Raw genomic sequence first — 24,711 nt, forward strand, 5'->3', positions numbered from 1 at the left:
AGGAATAAAGAAAGAAATTAAGGACTTTTTAGAGTTCAATGAAAATGAAGCCACAACATACCCAAACTTATGGGACACAATGAAAGCATTTCTAAGAGGAAAACTCATAGCTCTGAGTGCCTCCAAAAAGAAACTAGAGAGAGCACACATTAGCAACTTGACAACACACCTAAAAGCACTATAACAAAAGGAAGCAAACTCACCCAAGAGGAGTAGACTGCAGGAAATAATCAAACTCAGGGGCGAAATCAACCAAGTGGAAACAAGAAGAACTATTCAAAGAATCAACCAATCAAGGAGCTGGTTCTTTGAGAAAATCAACAAGATAGATAAACCCTTAGCCAGACTCACTAGAGGGCACAGGGAAAGCATCCTAATTAACAAAATCAGAAATGAAAAAGGAGACATGACAACAGATCCTGAAGACATCCAAAACACCATCAGATCCTTCTAGCAAAGGCTATACTCAACAAAACTGGAGAACCTGGATGAAATGGAGAAGTTCCTAGACAGATACCAGGTACCAAAGTTGAATAAAGATCAGGTTAATGATCTAAACAGCCCTATATCCCCCAAAGAAATAGAAGCAGTGATTAATAGTCTCCCAACCAAAAAAAGCCCAGGACCAGATGGGTTTAATGCAGAGTTCTATCAGACCTTCAAAGAAGATCTAATCCCAGTTCATCACAAACTATTCCACAAAATAGAAACAGAAGGTACTCTACCCAACTCATTCTACGAAGCCACAATTACTCTGATACCTAAACCACAAAAAGACCCAACAAAGATAGAAAACTTCAGACCAATATCCCTTATGAATATTGATGCAAAAATCCTCAATAAAGTTCTTGCTAACCGAATCCAAGAACACATCAAAACAATCATCCATCCTGACCAAGTAGGTTTCATCCCAGGGATGCAGGGATGGTTCAATATACGGAAATCCATCAACGTAATCCAGTATATAAACAAACTCAAAGACAAAAACCACATGGTCATATCGTTAGAAGCGGAAAAAGCATTTGACAAGATCCAACACCCATTCATGATAAAAGTCTTGGAAAGATCAGGAATTCAAGGCCCATACCTAAACATAATAAAAGCAATCTACAGCAAACCAGTAGCCAACATCAAAGTAAATGGTGAGAAGCTTGAAGCAATCCCTCTAAAATCAGGGACTAGACAAGGCTGTCCACTTTCTCCATACCTATTCAACATTGCACTTGAAGTCCTAGCCAGAGCAATTCGAGAACAAAAGTAGATCAAAGGGATACAAATTGGAAAAGAGGAAGTCAAAATATCACTTTTTGCAGATGATATGATAGTATATATAAGTGACCCTAAAAATTCCACCAGAGAACTCCTAAACCTGATAAACAGCTTCGGTGAAGTAGCTGGATATAAAATTAACTCAAACAAATCAATGGCCTTTCTCTACACAAAGACTAAACAGGCCGAGAAAGAAATTAGGGAAACAACACCCTTCTCAATAGTCACAAACAATAGAAAATATCTTGGCGTGACTCTAACTAAGGAAGTGAAAGATCTGTATAATAAAAACCTCAAGTCTCTGAAGAAAGAAATTATAGAAGATCTCAGAAGATGGAAAGATCTCCCATCCTCATGGATTGGCAGGATCAACATTGTAAAAATGGCTATCTTGCCAAAAGCAATCTACAGATTCAATGCAATCCCCATCAAAATTCCAACTCAATTCTTCAACGAATTAGAAAGTGCAATCTGCAAATTCATCTGGAATAACAAAAAACCTAGGATAGCTAAAACTCTTCTCAAGGATAAAAGAACCTCTGGTGGAATCACCATGCCAGACCTAAAGCTTTACTACAGAACAATTGTGATAAAAACTGGGTGGTACTGGTATAGTGACAGACAAATAGACCAATGGAATAGAATTGAAGACCCAGAAATGAACCCACACACCTACGGTCACTTGATCTTCGACAAGGGAGCTAAAAACATCCAGTGGAAGAAAGACAGCATTTTCAAGAAATGGTGCTGGCACAACTGGTTGTAAATATGTAGAAGAATGCGAATCGATCCATTCCTATCTGCTTGTACTAAGGTCAAGTCTAAGTGGATCAAGGAACTTCACATAAAACCAGAGACACTGAAACTTATAGAGGAGAAAGTGGGGAAAAGCTTTGAAGATATGGGCACAGGGGAAAAATTCTTGAATATAACAGTAATGGCTTGTGCTGTAAGATCGAGAATTGACAAGTGGGACCTCATGAAACTACAAAGCTTCTGCAAGGCAAAAGACACCATCAATAAGACAAAAAAACCACCAACAGATTGGGAAAGGATCTTTACCTATCCTAAATCAGATAAGGGACTAATCCAATATATATAAAGAATTCAAGAAGGTGGAATCCAGAAAGTCAAATAACCCCATTAAAAAATGGGGCTCAGAACTGAACAAAGAATTCTCACCTGAAGAATACCGAATGGCAGAGAAGCACCTGAAAAAATGTTCAACATCCTTAATCATCAGGGAAATGCAAATCAAAACAACCCTGAGATTCCACCTCACACCAGTCAGAATGGCTAACATCAAAAATTCAGGTGACAGCAGATGCTGGCGAGGATGTGGAGAAAGAGGAACACTCCTCCATTGTTGGTGGGATTGCAAGCTGGTACAATCACTCTGGAAATAAGTCTGGCGGTTCCTCAGAAAATTGGACATAGCACTACCGGAGGATCCAGCAATACCTCTCCTGGGCATATATCCAGAAGATGTCCCAACTGGTAAGAAGGACACATGCTCCACTATGTTCATAGCAGCCCTATTTATAATAGCCAGAAGCTGGAAAGAACCCAGATGTCCCTCAACAGAGGAATGGATACAGAAATTATGGTACATTTACACAAGGGAGTACTACTCAGCTATTAAAAAGAATGAATTTATGAAATTCCTAGCCAAATGGATGGACCTGGAGGGCATCATCTTGAGTGAGGTAACACAATCACAAAGGAACTCACACAATATGTATTCACTGATAAGTGGATATTAGCCCAAAACTTAGGATACCCAAGATATAAGATACAATTTGCTAAATGCATGAAACTCAAGAAGAATGAAGACCAAAATGTGGACACTGTGCCCCTTCTTAGAATTGGGAACAAAACACCCATGGAAGGAGTTACAGAGACAAAGTTTGGAGCTGTGATGAAAGGATGGATTATCTAGAGACTGCCATATCCAGGGATCCTTCCCATAATCAGCTTCTAAACGGGAACACCTTTGCATACACTAGCAAGATTTTGCTGAAAGGAACCAAATATAGCTGTCTCTTGCGAGACTATGCAGGGGCCTAGCAAACACAGGAGTGGATGCTCACAATCAGCTATTGGATGGATCACAGGGCTCCTAATGGAGAAGCTAGAGAAAGTACCCAAGGAGCTAAAGGGATCTGCAACCCTATAGTTGGAACAACATGATGAACTGACCAGTACCCCGGAGCCCTTGTCTCTAGCTGCATATGTATGGAAAGATGGCCTAGTCGGCCATCAATGGAAAGAGAGGCCCTTTGGACTTGCAAACTTTATATGCCCCAATATAGGGGAATGCCAGAGCCAAAAGAATGGGAATGGGTGGGTAGGGAAGTGGGGGGCGCTATGGGGGACTTTTGGGGTAGCATTGGAAATGTAATTGAGGAAAATATGTAATAAAAAATATTAAAAATATAAAAAAAAAGAAAAAGGGCACCAACAGATTGGGAATGGATCTTTAGCTATCCTAAATCAGATAGGGGACTCATATCCAATAGATATAAAGAACTCAAGAAGGTGGACTCCATAAAATCAAATAACCCCATTAAAAAATTGAGCTCAGAGCTAAATAAAGAATTCTCACGTGAGGAATACCGAATGGCAGAGAAGCACCTGAAAAAATGTTCAACATCCTTAATCATCAGGGAAATGCAAATCAAAACAACCCTGAGATTCCATCTCACACCAGTCAGAATGGCTAAGATCAAAAATTCAGGTGACAGCAGATGCTGGCGAGGATGTGGAGAAAGAGGAACACTCCTCCATTGTTGGTGGGATTGCAAGCTTGTACAACCACTCTGGAAATAAGTCTGGCGGTTCCTCATAAAATTGGATAGTACTACCAGAGGATCCTGCAATACCTCTGCTGGGCATATATCCAGAAGATGTTCCAACCAGTAAGAAGGACACATGCTTCACTATGTTCATTGCAGCCTTATTTATAATAGCCAGAAGCTGGAAAGAACCCAGATGCCCCTCAACAGAGGAATGGATATAGAAAATGTGGTACATTTACACAATGGATTATTACTAAGCTATTAAAAAGAATGAATTTATGAAATTCCTAGGCAAATGGATGGACCTGGAGGGCATCATCCTGAGTGAGGTAACACAATCACAAAAGAACCCACATAATATGTACTCACTGATAATTGGATATTAGCCCAGAAACTTAGAATACCCAAGATATAAGATACAATTTGCCAAACACATGAAACTCAAGAAGAAGGAAGACCAAAGTGTGGACACTTTGCCCCTTCTTAGAATTCGGAACAAAACACCCATGGAAGGAGTTACAGAGACAAAATTTGGAGCTGAGGCGAAAGGATGGACCATCTAGAAACTGCCATATCCGGGGATCCATCCCATAATCAGCTTCCAAACGCTGACATCATTGCATACACTAGCAAGATTTTTCTGTAAGGACCCTGATATAGCTGTCTCTTGTGTGATTATGCCGGGACCTAGCAAACACAGAAGTGGATGCTCACAGTCAGCTATTGGATGGATCACAGGGCCCCCAATGGAGGAGCTAGAGAAATTACCCAAGGATCTAAAGAGATCTGCAACCCTATATGTGGAACAACAATATAAACTAACAAGTAACCCCCAGAGCTTGTGTCTCTAGCTGCATATGTATCAGAAGATGGCCTAGTCAGCCATCAGTGGAAAGAGAGGGCCATTGTTCATGCAAACTTATATGCCTCAGTACAGGAGAACGCCTGGGCCATGAAGTGGGAGTTGGTGGGTGTTGGAGTGGGTGGGGGAGCATGTGGGGGACTTTTGGAATAACATTTGAAATGTAAATGAAATAAATACCTAATAAAAAAAACCATAAAGAAAAAAATAATTAAAAAATTTAAACTATTATAAAAATGACATCACATATAATTCTGAATTCTGATCAAAACAAATGTGGTATCTTCTGAAAATGAAAAGGTTACAAAAAGAATCCAAATAGAAATTATAAAACTGAAAGCTAAAGACAAAAAAATGCAGATGCAAAAAAAGTGCTGTCATTGTATCTGGAGAAACTGCTAAGTTCTCAATAATGGACCCACTCTTAATTGTATACCATGACAGAAACCAAAGCTGTGTAAGCCTCTATGTCCTGAAAGGAAAGATAAAATCCTTTTTTGGACAGAAGTCCAGTCTTTCTCACCTGTTCTTTCTTATTTCACCAAGGTTACCTAGTGTAAAATGTTCATCTGCAGCAAGGGTGTCTATTTTTACATAGAGGTTTTCTCTTACATTCCTGCTAGTGTGTCGGTCTATTTCATAACTGTACAAGTTACAGGTTTACTTGCAAGTTCTCAATATTCCAGGAAGGCCATTATAATCCCTCAGAGTGAATTTCCTTATGAATCTTTTGTGCATCGGCCTTAGAACTCTAACTAGTCAATAGTCAGTTGTTTTGGTTAGGCTCCATGACCTGCCACACTTGGCATGTTTTTTTTTAAATGTTAATTTTTTATTAGATATTTTCTTAATTGACATTTCAAATGCTATCCTGAAAGTCCACTATACCCTCCCCCAGCCTTGCTCCCCAACCTATTCACTCCCACTTCCTGGCCCAGGCATTCCCTTGTACTGGGGCATATAATCTTCGCAAGACCAAGGGCTCTCCTCCCATTCATTGATGGCTGACTAGGCAATCCTCTGCTACATATGCAACTAGAGACACAAGCTTTGTGGGGTACTGATTAGTTCATATTGTTGTTCCTCCTAGGGGGAGTATAGTTTTTGGTCAAACACTAATGTCTTCCCATCCATTGGCTGGTGAGAGAATACATTCCAGTTCTTTTTGTTGTGCTTTAGAGCCCAGTGGTAGTACTTCCTTTGCAGCTGTGCCTCTTGTGTGCAAAGCATGGCAGACAGATACAGCACAAAATAATTCATGAAAAATCATGGTGTACAGGCAGGTTTGATTTCATGCTGCAGTTGGTTTGCAGGTTTTAGATGCTGTTTGCTCCACAGTAGGGTATTGTTGTTGCTTATATTGTGCTCCTTATATTTAATCCCCCCTGGGTCCTCAGTTAAGCTCTTTGATTTGTCCTCCTGTAGTTTGTTCATGGTGTGTTTGTTGCTTGAATCATATCTTCAAAATATGGCTTTTAAAATTATCAGCTTATTCATAAAACACACAACTTTGGTAAATAGAACATATATTTTAAATACAAAAGGGAGGTATCTAAAGTATATGGCAGATTATATGGTAGAATAGGTCATAGATCCTATTTACCTAATTTTTAGTTAGTAATAGATAATAGGCAGTTCACATGTACTATTTTAAAAATGTTGGGAGATGGCAGTGAATCATTTAGCCTAATATGCACTGTTACCTAATTTAAAGAGCAAAAGCCATAACTGAAGTAATAAGTCACAGCAATACCCCTCCTGGGCATATACCCAGAAGATGTTCCAACTGGTAAGAAGGACACATGCTCCACTGTGTTCATAGCAGCCTTATTTATAATAGCCAGAAGCTGGAAAGAACCCAGATGTCCCTTAACAGAGGAATGGACACAGAAAATGTGGTACATTTACACAATGGAGTACTACTCAGCTATTAAAAACAATGAATTTATGAAATTCTTGGGCACATGGATGGATCTGGAGGATGTCATCCTGAGTGAGGCAACCCAATCACAAAAGAAGTCACTTGATATGCACTCACTGATAAGTGGATATTAGCCCAGAAACTTAAAATACCCAAGATACAATTTGCAAAACTCAAGAAAATCAAGAAGAAGGAAGACCAACATGTGGATACTTCATTCCTCCTTAGCACAGGGAACAAAATACCCATGGAAGGAGTTACAGAGACAAAGTTTGGAGCTCAGACGAAAGGATGGACCATCCACTTTAATTATATAAATGGTACATTCCCATTGGAACCAGCCCTGCGCCATCTTGGGCAGGAACTCAGCGGAGGGTCCCAAGGTCCCCAGAGGACACTCCATGCTGCAGGCGCCCTAGCACACCTGGGATCTTGAGATCACTGGTGAGTGGAATGCAACATCTGTTCAAAAAGACCTGGAGGGTCTGGTCTTGTGCCAGCAGGAACAAAGGAAACACGCCCAACCAGCTGCTGGAGTTTGTTCAGGTCGGTTCCAACCCCACACAATCTTGGGCTTGAATTCAGCAGGCCCTAGAACACCCAGGATTTAGGGATCACTGAGACTAGTCTACACAGGAGAGCACATGGGCAGCAAAAGCAACAGAGCTTCTTGGACAGGGTTCCTTCGGGCCTTCATCCTCAGGCAAGAGGCAGAGCTGAGACACAGACCCCTGGGCACCTTCCCTGCCAGAGGAGAGTCAGCCTCCAGGAAGGGCTCTGACCCCAGGACTCAAGAGGTGGATCTGAGCTCCAGACTTCTGTGCACCTTCCCTACAAGAGGAGAGCTTGCCTGCAGAAAGTGCTATGACCACTGGGACTCAGGAGAGATTTGGACTCCCAAGAGTGCTGGCAGAGGCTAAAGAATCACAGGAGGAACAAGTTCCAGCCACAGACAGCTACAACATCTAACAACAGAGATTACCAGATGGGGAAAGGCAAACATAAGAATCTTACTAACAGAAACCAAGACCACTCAGCATCATCAGAACCCAGTACTCCCACCACAGCGAGTCCTGGATGCCCCCAACACACCCAAAAAGCAAGATTTAAAGCAGGATTTAAAATCATATCTCATGATGCTGGTAGAGGATTTTAAGAAGGACATTAACAACTCACTTAAAGAAATACAAGAGACCACTGCTAAACAGGTAGAAGTCCTTAAAGAATTACAGGAAAACACTGCTAAACAGGTAGAAGTCCTTAAAGAGGAAACACAAAAATCACTTAAAGAATTACAGGAAAAAACAACCAAACAGGTGATGGAATTGAACAAAACTATCAAAGATCTAACAATGGAAGTAGAAAAAATGAAAAAAACCCAAAGGGAGACAACACTGGAGATAGAAACCCTAGGAAAGAAATCAAGAACCATAGATGTGAGCATCAGCAACAGAGTACAAAAGATGGAAAAAAGAATCTCTGGGCTGGCGAGATGGCTCAGTGGTTAAGAGCGCCAACTACTCTTCTGAAGGTCCCAAGTTCAAATCCCAGCAACCACATGGTGGCTCACAACCATCCGTAACGAAACCTGATGCCCACTTCTGGAGTATCTGAGTACAGCTACAGTCTACTTACATATAATAAATAAATAAATCTTAAAAAAAAAAAAAAGAATCTCAGCTGCAGAAGATCCCATAGAGAACATAGACACAACAATCAAAGGAAATGCAAAATGCAAAGACGTTCAGGAAATCCAGGACACAATAAGAAGACCAAACCTAAGGATAATAGGTATAGATGAGACTGAACATTTTCAACTTAAAGGGCCAGTAAATGTCTTCAACAAAATTATAGAAGAAAACTTCTCTAACCTAAAGAAAGAGATGCCCATGAACATACAAGAAGCCTACAGAACTCTAGATAGGCTAGACCAGAAAAGAAATTCCTTCACATAATAATCAGAACAACAAATGCACTAAATATAGAATATTAAAAGCAGTAAGGCAAAAAGGTCAAATAACATATAAAGGCAGACCTTATAGAAGTACACCAGACTTCTCACCAGAGACTATGAAAGCCAGAAGATCCTGGACAGATGTTATACAGGCCCTAAGAGAACACAAATGCCAGCCCAGGCTACTATACCCAGCAAAACTCAATTACCATAGATGGAGAAACCCAAGTATTCCATGACAAAACCAAATTCACACAGTACCTTTCCTCGAATTCAGCCCTTCAAAGGATAATAAAGGTAAAACACCAACACAAGGATGGAAACTACGCCCTAGAAAAAGCAAGAAAGTAATCCTTCAACAAACCTAAAAGAAGACTGCTGCAAGAACAGAATCCCAACTCTAACATCAAAAATAACAGGAAGCAACAATTACTTTTCCTTAATAAATCTTAATATCAATGAACTCAATTCCCAAATAAAAAGACATAGACTAATAATAGACTGGCTACATAAACAGGACCCAATATTTTACTGCTTACAGGAAACCCACGTCAGGGGAAAAGACAGACACTATCTTAGAGTAAAAGACTGGAAAACAATTTTCCAAGCAAATGGTCTGAAGAAACAAGCTGGAGTAGCCATTCTGATATTGAATAAAATCAATTTCCAACCTAAAGCTATCAAAAAAGACAAGGAGGGGCACTTCATACTCATCAAAGGTAAAATCTTCCACGATGAACTGTCAATTCTGAATATCTATGCTCCAAATACAAGGGCAGCCACATTCATTAAAGAAACTATAGTAAAGCTCAAAGCACACATTGCACCTCACACAATAATATTAGGAGACTTCAACACCCAACTCTCATCAATGGACAGATCATGGAAACAGAAACTAAACAGAGAAACATTGAAACTAACAGAAGTTATGAAACAAATGGATTTAACAGGTATCTATAGAACATTTTTTCCTAAAAAAAGAGAGAAAGAGAGATAGATAGAGAGAGAGAGAGAGAGAGAGAGAGATTCCTTCTTCTCAGTTTCTCATGGCACCTTCTCCAAAATTCACCCTATAATTGATCACAAAACAGACCTCAACAAATATAAAAATATTGAAATTATCCTATGCATCCTATCAGATCACCGCAGATTAAGGCTGATCTTCAATAACAACATAAATAATAGAAAGCCAACATTCATGTGGAAGCTGAACAACACTCTACTCAATGATACCTTGGTCAAGGAAGAAATAAGAAATTAAAGACTTCTTAGAGTTTAATGAAAATGAAGCCACAACATACCCAAACTTATGAGACACAATGAAAGCAGTCCTAAAAGGAAATCTCATAGCTCTGAGTGCCTCCAAAAAGAAACTAGAAAGAGCATACACTAGGAGCCTGACAGCACACCTAGAAGCTCTAGAACTAAAGGAAGCAAATTCACCCAAGAGGAGTAGACTGCAGGAAATAATCAAACTCAGGGCTGAAATTAAACCTGTTTCAAGTGGAAACAAAAAGAACTATTCAAAGAATCAACCAAACCAGGAGCTGATTCTTTGAGAAAATCCACAAGGTAGATAAACCCTTAGCCAGACTATCTAGAGGGCACAGGGACAGTATCCTTCATAACAAAATCAGAAATGAAAAGGGAGACCTAACAACAGAACATGAGGAAATCCAGAACATCATCAGATCCTACTACAAAAGGCTATACTCAACAAAACTAGAAAACCTGGATGAAATGGACAAATTTCTAGACACATACCAGGTACCAAAGTTAAATCAGGATCTGATTAATGACCTAAACAGTCCCATATCCCCTAAAGAAATAGAAGCAGTCATTACTAGTCTCCCAATAAAAAAAAGCACTGGACTAGATGGGTTTAATGCAGAGTTCTATCAGACCTTCAAAGAAAATATAATTCCAATTCTCCCCAAACTATTCTACAAAACTGAAACAGAAGGTACTCTACCCAGTTCATTCTATGAAGCCACAATTACTCTGATACTTAAACAACCTAAAGACCCCACAAAGAAAGAGAACTTCAGACCAATTTCCCTTATTAATATCGATGCAAAAATACTCAATAAAATTCTCGAAAAAATAGAATCCAAGAAGACATCAAAACGATCATCCATCATGACCAAGTAGGTTTCATTCCAGGGATGCAGGGATGGTTTACTATACAGAAATCCATCAATGTAATCCACTATATAAAGAAACTCAAAGACAAAAACCACATGATCATCTCATTAGATGCTGAGAAAGCATTTGACAAAATCCAACACCCCTTCACAATAAAAGTCTTGGAAAGATCAGGAATTCAAAGCCCATACGTAAACATAATAAGAGCAATATACAGCAAACCAATAGCCAACTTCAAACTAAATGGAGAGAAACTTGAAGCAGTCCGACTAAAATCAGGGACTAGACAAGGCTGCCCACTTTCTTTCTACATATTCAGTATACTACTTGGAAGTGCTAACTAGAGCAACTAGACAACAAAAGGAGGTCAAGGGGTACAAATTGGAAAGGATTAAGTCAAAATATCACTATTTGCAGCTCATATGATAGTATATATAATTGACCCCAAAATTCCACCAGAGAATTCCTAAACCAGCTTCAGTGCAGTAGCTAGATATAAAATTAACTCAAACAAATCAGTGGCCTTTCTCTACACAAAGGATATACAGGTTGAGAAAGAAATTAGGGAAACAACACCCTTCACAATAGTCACAAATAATAGAAAATACCTTGCTGTGACTCAAACTAAGGAAGTAAAAGATCTGTATGATAAGAACTTCAAGTCTCTGCAGAATGAAATCAAAGAAGATCTCAGAAGATGGAAAGATCTCCCATGCTCATGGATTGGCAGGATTAATATAGTCAAAATGTCTATCCTGCTGAAAGCAATCTTCAGATTCAATGCAATCCCCATCAAAATTCCAACTCAATTCTTCACTGAGTTAGAAAGGGCAATTTGCAAATTCATCTGGAATAACAAAAAAACTAGGATATCAAAAACTATTCTCAACCATAATAGAACCACCATGTCTGACCTCAAGCTGTACTACAGAGCAGCTGTGATAAAAACTGCATGGTAAGGTACAACAACAGACAGGTAGATCAATAGTATAAAGTTGACCCAGAAATGAACCCATACACCTTTGGTTACTTGATCTTTGACAAGGGAGCTAAAACCATCCAGTGGAAGAAAGACAGCATTTTCAACAAATGGTGCTGGCACAACTGGCAGTTATCATTAAAAGAATGCGAATTGATCAATTTTTATCTCTTTGTACTAAGCTCAAGTCTAAGTGGATCAAGGAACTCCACATAAAACCAGAGACACTGAAAATTATAGAGGAGAAAGTGTGGAAAACTTCGAAGATATGGGCACAGGGGAAAAATTCCTGAACAGAACAGCAATCAATGGCTTGTGCTGTAAGATCGAGAATGGACAAATGGGACCTCATGAAACTGCAAAGCTTCTGTAAGGCAAAAGATACTGTCAATAAGACAAAAAGGCCACCAAGAGAATGGGAAAGGATTTTTACCAATCCTAAATCTGATAGGGGACTATTATCCAATATATATAAAGAACTCAAGAAGCTGGACTCCAGAAATTCAAATAACCCCATTAAAAAATGGGGTACAGAGCTAAACAAAGAATTCTCAACTGAGGAATACAGAAGGGCTGAGCAGCACCTGAAAAAATGTTCAGCATCCTTAATCATCAGGGAAATGCAAATCAAAACAACCCTGAGATTCCACCTCACACTAGTCAGAATGACTAAGATCAAAAATTCAGGTGACAGCAGATGCTAGTGAGGATGTGGAGAAAGAGGAATACTGCTCCATTGCTGGTGGGATTGCAAGCTGGTACAACCACTTTGGAAATCAGTCTGGAGGTTCCTCAGAAAACTGGGCATAGTACTACCGGAAGATCCAGCAATTCCTCTCTTGGGCATATACCCAGAAGATGTCCCAATTGGTAATAAGGACACATGCTCCACTATGTTCTTATCAGCCTTATTTATAATAGCCAGAAGCTAGACCCAGATATCCCTCAACAGAAGAATGGATACAGAAAATGTGGTACATTTACACAATGGGGTACTCCTCGGCTATTAAAAACAATGAATTTAGGATATTCTTAGGCAAATTGATGGATCAGGAGGATATTATCCTGAGTGAGGTAACCCAATCACAATAGAACACACACGATATCCAGTCACTGATAAGGGGATATTAGCCCAGAAACTTAAAATATCCAAGACACAATTTACAAAATACATGATACTCTAGAAGAAGGAAGACCAAAGTGTGGATTCTTCACTCCTTCTTAGAATGGGGAATAAAATATCCATGGAAGGAGTTACAGAGACAAAGTTCACAGCTGAGAGGGAAGGAGGGACCATTCAGAGACTGCCCCACGGCAGAATCCATCCCATATACAACCACCAAACCCAGACAGTATTGCATATTCCAGAAAGATTTTGCTGACAGGACCTTGATATAGCTCTCTCTTGTGAGGCTATGCCAGTGCCCGGCTAAGATAGAATTGGATGCTTACAGTCGTCTATTGGATGGAACACAGGGCCCCTAATGAAGGAGCTAGATTAAGTACCCAAGGAGAGGTCTGCAACTCTATAGGATGAACAAGAATGTGAACTAATCAGAACCCCCCAGATCTGTGTCTCTAGTTGCATATGTAGCAGAGGGTGCCTACTTGGCCATCACTGGGAGGAGAGGCCCTGGGTCTTGGGAAGATTATATGCCCTAGTACAAGGGAATGCCAGGGCCAGGTAGCAGGAGTGGATGGGTTGAGGAACAGGGTGGGGAGAGGGTATAGGCAGCTTTGGGGATAGCATTTTAAATGTAAATGAAGAAAATATCTAATAATATATATATGTAAAAAAGATAATAATATAAGTGGTTATTTTTTCCATGTACATGGTGTGTACTGGCTAGTTTTGTGTCAACTTGACACAGCTGAAATTATCACAGAGAAAGGAGCTTCAGTTGAGGAAATGCCTCCATGAGATCCAACTGTAAGGCATTTTCTCAATTAGTGATCAAGGGGGAAAGGCCCCTTGTAGGTGGGACCATCTCTGGGCTGGTAGTCTTGGGTTCTATAAGAGAGTAGGCTAAGCAAGCCAGGGGAAGCAAGCCAGTAAAGAGCATCCCTCCATGGCCTCTGCATCAGCTCCTGCTTCCTGACCTGTATGAGTTCCAGTCCTGACTTTCTTTGGTGATAACAGCAGTATGGAAGTGTAAGCCGAATAAACCCTTTCCTCCCCAACTTGATTCTTGGTCATGATGTTTGTGCAGGAATAGAAACCCTGACTAAGACATCGTGCATATATACAATTTATTTATTTGTCTTTTTTGCACCTTATGTGCTCAGGGGTTGAAATCAGGTCATCAGGGTTGGTGACAAGTATTCTTATCCACTGAGCAGTCTTGCTTGTTCACATGCATTTTATTGAAAGGAAGTGGAATCATGGTGAGGCTGGGATAAGTCCCCCCTATCACGGAGAGTGGTATGCTGCTCTTTAATCAGGTTGCTCTGTTTTCAGGATTCCCAGAGTACCTGGGTAATTTTTGAGGACCATTATATGAATTCCAAAACCATAACAATTGATTTTCATAATTATTTATAAGATGATATAAGTCTGAACATTTCTTGCATTTATAACTATTTCAAAGAATTTGTTTCTACTTTCCTAAGCATTTTATATATAATCTGTTTTTTGAAATCTTGTTTTCTTTTACTTTGGTTTTGTCTTTTTAATTCCAGTTTGTCAAATGGCAGCTGAAATACAGTATGTGGTATACTAATACACGGTATTTCTTTATTATTAGAAGCTTCATGTTCCTAGTTTAAAAAAAAAAAACCTCCCAATTTTACAAGCTGGCATTTAAATCTTTCCTCTTAGCCATGGTCCTCTTGAATTTTACTGCATATTTATCATTGTTGAACTCATGGTTCCCTTTGTCTGGTATTGCTCTTTCTCTACTGAAACACCCGTTTCCTGCAGTGTCCCATTATTTAGTATTTGATCTTAAAGATAAGCATAATTCTCATAATTACCTTTGTGATTCTAGTAGTCCACTCATGTCCCTTCCTTCTTCTGTGACCTCTCTTTCACAGATTTGATGGGAGTTTCCACTCTGCCTTTTCTTACTATGCCTCTGTTTTTGCACAGTGCTGCCCCTTTTCTCCTGGCAAACTAATAATTAGCAAACAGAAAAAAGGCTCTGCTCCATATGTGAAGATGTTGCTTTTATGAACAGAGCCTGTTTATAAATTACTTTTCACTTTCCCCTTCTGTGCCAGTCTTTTTTTGTGTCTTTCTTTTCAGCTTCCATATTTCTTCGTTCTGATGAGAGGCCTTGCCTACTCTTCACTGCTATCAACTACTTGAGAAGCAAGGAGCTTTAAAAGCCTGAAAGGCATCTTCTAAATTAAGGTCTAAACTGTGTATATTTACTTTATACTGAGAAATGACTTTTTCTAGTGGTTTATTGTTTTACTTTCTTTTTTATTGATTATTTTATTTATTTACATTTCAAATGTTATATCCCCTTGCCCAGTTTGCCCTCTGCAAATCCCCATCCCATTCCCCTCCCCCTTCTTCTATGAGGGTGCTCCTCACCACCCATCTCTGATTCACTGCCCTATCATTCCTCTACACTGGGTCATCAAACCTCCACAGGATCAAGGGTCTCCCCTCCCATTGATGATAGATAAGGCACTACTCTGCAAATTGCGTATTTAAGCTAGTTTGAATTGAAAAGCAAACAAAAGAAGAAATAAAATCTAGAAAACATCATCTAAGCCCTGTAAACATAAAAGTATGTTTAATCTATATTATATCAAAACATTTCTCATGTTTCTGTGTGTCTATTTATATTGTAGGAATGAATAGGGAAATAGGTATGGACAAACAAAAAATAATTAAAATTCTATCATTGTAAAGGTTATCCTGAAATAATAGCTATATACATTCTCCAAAGTAAAGGAAATAGCAACGGAAGGCTTAAAACTTAAGGAAGAAAAAAGGACAGTTGAGTCTTTAAAGTTAACTTTATCTCAGGGATCTTTGAAAGCCATATATGAAGGCTGAAACAAATGTAATACTAGATGATTTAATACTCCTTATAAGTAGAATAAATTTTTAGCACATTTGGATTTAAAACGTAGAAACTTAAAATTACCTAATAGAAATAGGATTTCTGCATGTCACTCAAAATGGTACATTGTCAACACTGTATACTGAAAATTTAATTTATTTTCCAGTATCTAGAGAACCCACTAAGAAAAATGTACAAGGTAACATACTCAACGTCTTACTAATAAGGATGGACATCTGTTAAGAGCTTAAGTGATAATCAAGAAACAGTATACAAACAAAACATTAATAATAAACAGTAATTTTAAGACCTAAATATCAACAATTACTTCATATACAGAATAATTCAAATATGGCAATTAGAAGATATAGTTTTACACAATGAACATTTTCTTTTTTATTAGATATTTTCTTTCTTTCTTTCTTTCTTTCTTTCTTTCTTTCTTTCTTTCTTTCTTTTTACATTTCAAATGTTATCACCTTTCCTAGTTTCCCCTCCAAAACCTCCCTATCCCCTCTCCCCTGCCTCTGCTCCCCAAACCACCCACTCCCATTACTGGCCCTGGCATTCCCATATACTGTGGCATAGAACCTTCACAGGACCTAGGGCCTGTGATGACCAACTAGGCCATTCTCTGCTACATATACAGCTAGAGCCACAAGTTCCAACATGTGTTTTCTTTGATTGGTGGTTTAGCTCCAAAGAGCTCTGGGGGTACTGGTTAGTTCATATTGATATTCTCCTATGGGGCTGCAAACCCCTTTAGCTCCTTGGCTACTTTCATTGTCTCCAATGTTCCCATTAATATCATTCTCAAGAAAATCATTTTTAGATAAGTTATATAGGTTGAAACTGAAAGGCTTGAAAAATCATTTAGTGTGTAAGCATTAACTTAAAAGAAGGTAAAATATCCTTCCAGTTTCAGTCTGGGTCCGGAGCTGACTGTGTGCCACAGGGTTCCATACCCAATATCTCCAGGAGAGAGTGGTTTTCCCAGGAGTGCTGACAAGCCTGTGAGCACAGGTGATACCACCACTTCTGCTCAGAGGGACCCTCCTGGAGACCTCAGGACACAGGAACTGAGGAGCAGCCTGGGACAGGATCCTTCAGGTTTTCATCTATACCCTGGAGCTGACTCTGTGCCACAGCTTTTCCATATCCAAAATCTACCCAAAGAGAACTGGTATTCCAGGAGGACTGACATACATGCTTGCAGGAGGAACAAGCCACAGTCAGAGACAGCAAGACCAGCTAACACCAGAGATACCAGATGGCAAGAGGCAAGGGCAAGAACCTAAACAACAGAAACTAAGGCTACTTAGCATCATCGAACCCAGTTCTCCCACCACAGCGAGCCCTGGATACCCCAACACACCAGAAAAGCAAGACTCTGATTTAAAATCACATCTCACATTCATAAAAGAAACTCTACTAAAGCTCAAAGCATACATTGCACCTCACACAGTAATAGTGGGTGTATTCAACAACCCACTCTCATCAATGGACAGATCATGGAAACACAAACTAAACAAAGACATACTGAAACTAACAGAAGTTATGGACCAAATGGATTTAACAGATATCTTTAGACCATTTCATCCTAAAACAAAAGGATAAACCTTCTTCTCAGCACCTCTTCTACCTTCTCCAAAATTGACCACATGGTTGGTCACAAATCAAGCCTCAACAGATACAAGAAGATTGACATAATCCCATATACCCTATCACATCACCAAGAACTAAGGCTGATCTTCAATAACAACAGAAACAACAGAAATCCCACATACACATGGAACCTGAACAACGCCCTACTCAATGATAAATTGGCCACGGAAAAAATATAGAAAGAAATGAAAGAATTTTTAGAATTTAGTGAAAATGAAGGTACAAGATGCCCAAACTTATGGGACACAATGAAAGCAGTCCTAAGAGGAAAACTCAGCTCTGAGTTCCTCCCAAAGAAACTGGAGAGAGCATACACTAGCAGCTTGACAGCAGCCTGAAAGCTCTAGAACATAGTATTTTCACCCATTATTTGTTTTTGGTGTTTCTCCTTCCTAGATCTAATACCTTACCTTCTGATGTATTCCATTTTCAGTTTCTTTTCTTTTTTCTTTTCTTTTCTTTTCTTTTCTTTTCTTTTCTTTTCTTTTCTTTTCTTTTCTTTTCTTTTCTTTCCTTTCCTTCCTTCCTTCCTTCCTTCTTTCCTTTCTCCTCTCTCTTTCTCTCTCTCTCTCTCTCTCTCTCTCTCTCTCTCTCTCTATATATATATATATATATATATATATATATATATATATAAACATACATATATGTGTGTGTGTATGTGGTTTATTCATATCCTCTCCAGTAGGAAGTGTTACCATTTTATGATATTCATTTCCCAATTATATAATAACTCTAAGCATTTCCCCTTTTGAATTTTAAGGAATTTTTTTTAACATTCACTTTAGTTGTGGTTACACCTATATAGTATAGAAGTAAACATACATTTATATAAGTAAACACATTTAAATAAAATCTGTGGTCTAAATAAGGTTGATAGAGTAAATTATGTACTTTTGCTTATAATAGGATACTAGAATTAGACAAATCATTTTCATTGGGTGAAACTTCTATATGTGTTTTTTTCTATTTTTTTCAATTACCTTTATATCTGTAATTGTCCAAAAACAGTTGTTTTAATTCTTAGTCTTAAATTTATATAACATTCATTAAATTCAATAATTTGAGAAGCAAAGATATCTTTATAATAATTTCTCATTCAGAAATATCATTTGTCTCTTAGTAAGGTCATTTAACTTTTCTTTTTTTTTATTACAATATTTTCCTCAATTACATTTCCAATGCTATCCCAAAAGTCTCCCATACCCTTCCCCCAACTCCCCTACCCACCCATTCCCACTTTTTGGCCCTGGCGTTCCCCTGTACTGGGGCATATAAAGTTTTCAAGTCCAATGGGCCTCTCTTTCCAGTGATGGCCGACTAGGCCATCTTTTGATACATATGCAGCTAGAGTCAAGAGCTCCGGGGTATTGGTTAGTTCATAATGTTGTTGTACTTACGGGGTTGCAGATCTCCTTGGATACTTTCTCTAGCTCCTCCATTGGGGGCCCTGTGATCCATCCAATAGGTGACTGTGAGCATCCACTTATGTGTTTGCTAGGCCCTGGCATAGTCTCACAAGAGACAGCTATATCAGGGTCCTTTCAGCAAAATCTTGCTAGTGTATGCAATGGTGTCATCGTTTGGAGGCTAATTATGGGATGGATCCCTGGATATGGTAGTCTCTAGATAGTCCATCCTTTTGTCTCAGCTCCAAACTTTGTCTCTGTAACTCCTTCCATGGGTGATTGTTTCCAATTTGAACAAGGGGCAAAGTGTCCACACTTTGGTCTTCGTTCTTCTTCAGTTTCATATGTTTTACAAATTGTCTCTTATATCTCGGGTATACTAAGTTTCTGGGATAATATCCACTTATCAGTGAGTACATATCATTTGAGTTCTTTTGTGATTGTGTTACCTCACTCAGGATGATGCCCTCCAGGTCCATCCATTTGCCTAGGAATTTCATAAATTCATTCTTTTTAATAGCTGAGTTTTTAATAGCTCCATTGTGTAAATGTACCACATTTTTTGTATCCATTCCTCTGTTGAGGGACATCTGGGTTCTTTCCAGCTCCTGGCTATTATAAATAAGACTGCTATGAAATAGTGGAGCATGTGTACTTCTTACTGGTTGGGACATCTTCTGGATATATGCCCAGGAGAGGTATTGCTGGATCCTCTGGTAGTACTATGTCCAATTTTCTGAGGAACCGCCAGACTGATTTCCAGAGTGGGTATACAAGCTTGCAATCCCACCAACAATGAAGGAGTGTTCCTCTTTCTCCACATCCTCGCCAGCATCTGCTGTCACCTGAATTTTTGATGTTAGCCATTCTGACTGGTGTGAGATGGAATCTCAGGGTTGTTTTGATTTGCATTTCCCTGATGATTAAGGATGCTGAGCATTTTTTCAGGTGTTTCTCTGCCATTCGGTATTCCTCAGGTGAGAATTCTTTGTTCAGTTCTGAGCCCCATTTTTTAATGGGGTTATTTGACTTTCTGGAGTCCACCTTCTTGAGTTCTTTATATATATTGGATATTAGTCCCTTATCTGATTTAGGATAGGTGAAGATCCTTTCCCAATCTGTTGGTGGTTTTTTTGTCTTATTGATGGTGTCTTTAGCCTTGCAGAAGCTTTGTAGTTTCATGAGGTCCCACTTGTCAATTCTCGATCTTACAGCACAAGCCATTACTGTTCTATTCAGGAATTTTTCCGCTGTGCCCATATCTTCAAGGCTTTTCCCCACTTTCTCCTCTATAAGTTTCAGTGTCTCTGGTTTTATGTGAAGTTCCTTGATCCACTTAGACTTGACCTTAGTACAAGGAGATAGGAATGGATCGATTCGCATTCTTCTACATGTTAACAACCAGTTGTGCCAGCACCATTTGTTGAAAATGCTGTCTTTCTTCCACTGGATGTTTTTAGCTCCCTTGTCGAAGATCAAGTAACCATAGGTGTGTGGGTTCATTTCTGGGTCTTCAATTCTATTCCATTGGTCTATTTGTCTGTCACTATACCAGTACCATGCAGTTTTTATCACAATTGCTCTGTAGTAGAGCTTTAGGTCCGGCATGGTGATTCCACCAGAGGTTCTTTTATCCTTGAGAAGAGTTTTTGCTATCCTAGGTTTTTTGTTATTCCAGATGAATTTGCAGATTGCACTTTCTAATTCGTTGAAGAATTGATTTGGAATTTTGATGGGGATTGCATTGAATCTGTAGATTGCTTTTGGCAAGATAGCCATTTTTACAATGTTGATCCTGCCAATCCATGAGCATGGGAGATCTTTCCATCTTCTGAGATCTTCTATAATTTCTTTCTTCAGGGACTTGAAGTTTTTATTATACAGATCTTTCACTTCCTTAGTTAGAGTCACGCCAAGATATTTTATATTATTTGTGACTATTGAGAAGGGTGTTGTTTCCCTAATTTCTTTCTCAGCCTGTTTATTCTTTGTGTAGAGAAAGGCCATTGATTTGTTTGAGTTAATTTTATATCCAGCTACTTCACCGAAGCTGTTTATCAGGCTTAGGAGTTCTCTGGTGGAATTTTTAGGGTCACTTATATATACTATCATATCATCTGCAAAAAGTGATATTTTAACTTCATCTTTTCCAATTTGTATCCCTTTGATCTCCTTTTGTTGTCGAATTGCTCTGGCTAGGACTTCAAGTACAATGTTGAATAGGTATGGAGAAAGTGGACAGCCTTGTCTAGTCCCTGATTTTAGAGGGATTGCTTCAAGCTTCTCACCATTTACTTTGATGTTGGCTACTGGTTTGCTGTAGATTGCTTTTATCATGTTTAGGTATGGGCCTTGAATTCCTGATCTTTCCAAGACTTTTATCATGAATGGGTGTTGGATCTTGTCAAATGCTTTTTCCGCATCTAACGAGATGACCATGTGGTTTTTGTCTTTGAGTTTGTTTATATACTGGATTACGTTGATGGATTTCCGTATATTGAACCATCCCTGCATCCCTGGGATGAAACCTACTTGGTCAGGATGGATGATTGTTTTGATGTGTTCTTGGATTCGGTTAGCAAGAACTTTATTGAGGATTTTTGCATCAATATTCATAAGGGATATTGGTCTGAAGTTTTCTATCTTTGTTGGGTCTTTTTGTGGTTTAGGTATCAGAGTAATTGTGGCTTCATAGAATGAGTTGGGTAGAGTACCTTCTGTTTCTATTTTGTGGAATAGTTTGTGAAGAACTGGGATTAGATCTTCTTTGAAGGTCTGATAGAACTCTGCACTAAACCCATCTGGTCCTGGGCTTTTTTTAGTTGGGAGACTATTAATGACTGCTTCTATTTCTTTGGGGGATATAGGGCTGTTTAGATCATTAACCTGATCTTGCTTCAACTTTGGTACCTGGTATCTGTCTAGGAACTTCTCCATTTCATCCAGGTTCTCCAGTTTTGTTGAGTATAGCCTTTGGTAGAAGGATCTGATGGTGTTTTGGATGTCTTCAGGATCTGTTGTTATGTCTCCTTTTTCATTTCTGATTTTGTTAATTAGGATGCTTTCCCTGTGCCCTCTAGTGAGTCTGGCTAAGGGTTTATCTATCTTGTTGATTTTCTCAAAGAACCAGCTTTTTGATTGGTTGATTCTTTGAATAGTTTTTCTTGTTTCCACTTGGTTGATTTCACCCCTTAGTTTGATTATTTCCTGCAGTCTACTCCTCTTGGGTGAATTTGCTTCCTTTTGTTCTAGTGCTTTTAGGTGTGTTGTCAAGCTGCTAATGTGTGCTCTCTCTAGTTTCCTTTTGGAGGCACTCAGAGCTATGAGTTTTCCTCCTAGAAATGCTTTCATTGCGTCCCATAAGTTTGGGTATGTTGTGGCTTCATTTTCATTGAACTCTAAAAAGTCCTTAATTTCTTTCTTTATTCCTTCCTTGACCAAGGTATCATTGAGAAGAGTGTTGTTCAGTTTCCACGTGAAGGTTGGCTTTCTATTATTTATTTTGTTATTGAAGATCAGCCTTAGTCCATGGTGATCTGATAGGATGCATGGGACAATTTCAATATTTTTATATCTGTTGAGGCCTGCTTTGTGACCAATTATGTGGTTAATTTTGGAGAAGGTACCATGAGGTGCTGAGAAGAAGGTATATCCTTTTGTTTTAGGATAGAATGTTCTGTAGATATCTGCCAGATGCATTTGATTCATAATTTCTCTTAGTTTCACTGTGTCCCTGTTTAGTTTCTGTTTCCATGATCTGTCCATTGTTGAAAGTGGTGTGTTGAAGTCTCCCACTATTATTGTATGAGGTGCAATGTGTGCTTTGAGATTTACTAAAGTTTCTTTAATGAATGTGGCTGCCTTTGTATTTGGAGCATAGATATTCAGGATTGATAGTTCCTCTTGGAGGATTTTACCTTTGATGAGTATGAAGTGTCCCTCCCTGTCTTTTTTAATGACTTTGGGTTGGAAGTCAATCTTATCAGATATTAGAATGGCTACTCCAGCTTGTTTCTTCATGCCATTTGCTTGGAAAATTGTTTTGCAGCCTTTCATTCTGAGATAGTGTCTATCCTTTTCTCTGAGATGAGTTTCCTGTAAGCAGCAAAATGTTGGTTCTTGTTTGTGTAGCCAGTTTGTTAGTCTATGTCTTTTTATCGGGGAGTTGAGTCCATTGATATTAAGAGATATTAAGGAAAAGTAATTGTTGTTTCCTGTTATTTTTGTTGTTAAAGTTGGCATTTTGTTCTTGTGGCTGTCTTCTTTTAGGTTTGTTGAGGGATTACCTTCTTGTTGTTTATAGGGCGTGGTTCCTGTCCTTGTATTGGTTTTTTTCTGTTATTATCCTTTGAAGGGCTGGATCGTGGAGAGATAATGTGTGAATTTGGTTTTGTCGTGGAATACTTTGGTTTCTCCATCTATGTTAATTGAGAGTTTGGCTGGGTATAGTAGCCTGGGCTGGAATTTGTGTTCTTTTAGTGTCTGTATAACATCCGTCCAGGATCTTCTGGCTTTCATAGTCTCTGGTGAAAAATCTGGTGTAATTCTGATAGGCTTGCCTTTATATGTTACTTGGCCTTTTTCTCTTACTGCTTTTAGTATTCTATCTTTATTTAGAGTATTTGTTGTTCTGATTATAATGTGTCGGGAGGTATTTCTTTTCTGGTCCAGTCTATTTGGAGTTCTGTAGGCTTCTTGTATGTTCATGGGCATCTCTTTCTTTAGATTTGGGAAGTTTTCTTCTATAATTTTGTTGAAGATGTTTGCTGGTCCTTTGAGTTGAAAATCTTCATTCTCATCCACTCCTATTATCCGTAGGTTTGGTCTTCTCATTGTGTCCTGTATTTCTTGGATGTTTTGAGTTAGGATCTTTTTGCGTTTTACATTTTCCTTGATTGTTGTGCCGATGTTCTGTATGGAATCTTCTGCACCTGAGATTCTCTCTTCCATCTCTTGTATTCTGTTGCTGATGCTCGTATCTATGGTTCCAGATTTCTTTCCTAGGGTTTCTATCTCCAGTGTTGCCTCATTTTGGGTTTTCTTTATTGTGTCTACTTCCCTTTTTAGGTCTAGTATGGTTTTGTTCATTTCCATCATCTGTTTGGATGTGTTTTCCTGTTTTTCTGTAAGGACTTCTACCTGTTTGATTATGTTATCCTGTTTTTCTTTAAGGATTTGTAACTCTTTAGCATTGTTCTCCTGCCATTCTTTAAGGGATTTTTGTGCTTCCTCTTTATTGTCTTCTGCCTGTTTAGCAGTGTTCTCCTGTATTTCTTTAAGTGTGTTATTAAAGTCCTTCTTGAAGTCCTCTATCATCATCAGGAGATATGCTTTTAAATCCGTGTCTAGCTTTTCCGGTGTGTTGGGGTGCCCTGGACTGGGCGAAGTGGGGGTGCTGGGTTCTGATGATGGTGGGTGGTCTTGGTTTCTGTTAGTAAGATTATTACATTTACCTTTCGACATCTGGTAATCTCTGGGGTTAGTTGTTATCGTTGTCACTGTTTAAAGATTGGAGCAGAAGCTGTGTTCCACTCCCCAGCAGTCTCTAAATCCTGCGGTGGGGGTCGTGGGTAGCTGACGGTACCCCGGTGCTGGTCCAGCCGGAAGAGGCCTGTGGTCCTACTCAGGCCGGTTTTCTGCTTCCCTAACTAATGCAGTCTCTGGTCCCGCGTGCAATTGGATTGGAGCAGAAG

At 39.0% G+C, this 24,711-nt stretch overlaps 1 protein-coding gene and 1 pseudogene across 16 annotated transcripts in view; one reads left to right on the forward strand and one right to left on the reverse strand.

The window, feature by feature from the left end:
* Positions 1-24,711, forward strand: part of Gphn (gephyrin) — a 460,638-nt gene that overhangs the window by 154,156 nt on the left and 281,771 nt on the right. The window lies entirely within an intron of this gene.
* LOC110307265 (ephrin type-A receptor 7 pseudogene) lies at positions 5,158-6,199 on the reverse strand (annotated as a pseudogene).

This window comes from Mus caroli, unplaced genomic scaffold, assembly GCF_978045245.1.
Source record: "Mus caroli unplaced genomic scaffold, Mus_caroli_1 scaffold_14, whole genome shotgun sequence".
Classification (NCBI taxonomy): domain Eukaryota; kingdom Metazoa; phylum Chordata; class Mammalia; order Rodentia; family Muridae; genus Mus; species Mus caroli.